Genomic DNA, 1,533 nt, shown 5'->3' with positions numbered 1-1,533 from the left:
TATAAGAACATTGTCCCACAGCAGGAATGTAGGGAGTATGCATCGGGGGTGCTTTCAGTGGCTGCAGCTGAGGGTGCTTCCTGTCAGGACCAAGAGCAGGCCAGTCCAGATGCCTAAACATTAACATTCAGTACTGGGATGTAAAGAACAGCACTGATGATGAGATTACAAAAGTCAATCAGTTCCAGTTCCACAACACTCACAGATTCCTGGAGAGGCACCACCACCAGGCAAGAATCTCAAGTGCTCTGAGGACAGCAAGGGTACTTTGGAAACACTACATATACACAGAGAAGGCGATGGCTGATCCATTTAGGTGAAGGGTCTACATGGAAGAGCACGTGCTAGATGGATCACAACAAATGAAGGAGAAACCTAGACTTCTTGTTCATGAGACATCTCTCTGTTCTCAAATAAGCTTGGGTCAAACCTCAACTCCAACCACTTACTTAACCGGTATAGGCCTCAGTCTTGATCGTAAAGTGGGACTAGTAATAATAGCGCTAAGGCCAAGGAGTTGTGGAGTTTAAATGAAACAGTTCAGACAGAATTGTTGCTTTGGTGTGTGGAGCCATACCTGTTGGTTAGAGGAGGAAGATGGGCAGCTAAGGATTTCCTTAGTTTTTTAGATTCAGTTGTATTTGTCATTTTTTTTCTCTTTACTATGACTGAAGGGTTTGTTTTGGTGTATGGTTTCATAGGACACAGTCCAACATGGCGGAGAACGCACATCTGCAGGCAGCACCATGGCCGTGGGAGCATGCAGTTGGGACTCTATCAACTCATGGGTTGGCAGAGAAGAGGGCAAAGACAGAGGGCCTGGAAGCAGGGTGAGGCTATAAACCTCCTCCCAGCGAGCCAGTTTCTTCAGGTGGATAGACTTCACTTGCTAAAGGTTGTGCCACCAGCTAGGGGCCAAGGGCTTGTTGGTGACGTTTCCCATTTAAACCGCAACCATTGCACCACACCTGACCTCTGAAACTCTTTTAGGTCTTTGTGCTTCAATGTGACTCATCTCATTGTAGACTGCAAGGCCTTGGAGGGAGTGGGGCTTACTCATCTTGTTTAATGACTTCATTCCCAATATTCAGCTCAGGGTCTGGCACCTAGTAGTGACTCACTTAACAGCTAGGCAGGAGAGGTTAGGTGGGACTTCCTGGCAGAGAGAGGAACTTGGGATGAATCTAGGGGCACGTGAGATGCCAGTGAGATGTGAAAGGAGTCAGTCTTATAGAATGGGGAGAGGTAAAGCCCTACATGGCAGATTGTAGATGAACAGAAACAGGTTAAGTTATAAGAGCTAGTTGGGAACAAGCCTAAGCTAAAAGCCAAGCTTTCATAATTAATAATAAGTCTCTGTGTTATTATTTTTGGTCTGGAAGTCCCACAAGAAAACCAGACTACAGAAAACTGTATTTTTTTAAAAAAATTTTATGTGTATGGGTGTTTTGTTTGCAGGTTTATGTTTGCTCTCTCTGTGTGTAATGCCAATAGAGGTCAGGAATCCCTTGGAGCGGGAGCTAGAGATGGTTA

Source organism: Microtus ochrogaster, chromosome 6 (genome assembly GCF_000317375.1).
Source record: "Microtus ochrogaster isolate Prairie Vole_2 chromosome 6, MicOch1.0, whole genome shotgun sequence".
In the NCBI taxonomy this organism is placed as follows: Eukaryota; Metazoa; Chordata; class Mammalia; order Rodentia; family Cricetidae; genus Microtus; species Microtus ochrogaster.
The sequence above is the reverse complement of the archived record's forward strand: the minus strand, read 5'-3'. Positions refer to the sequence as shown.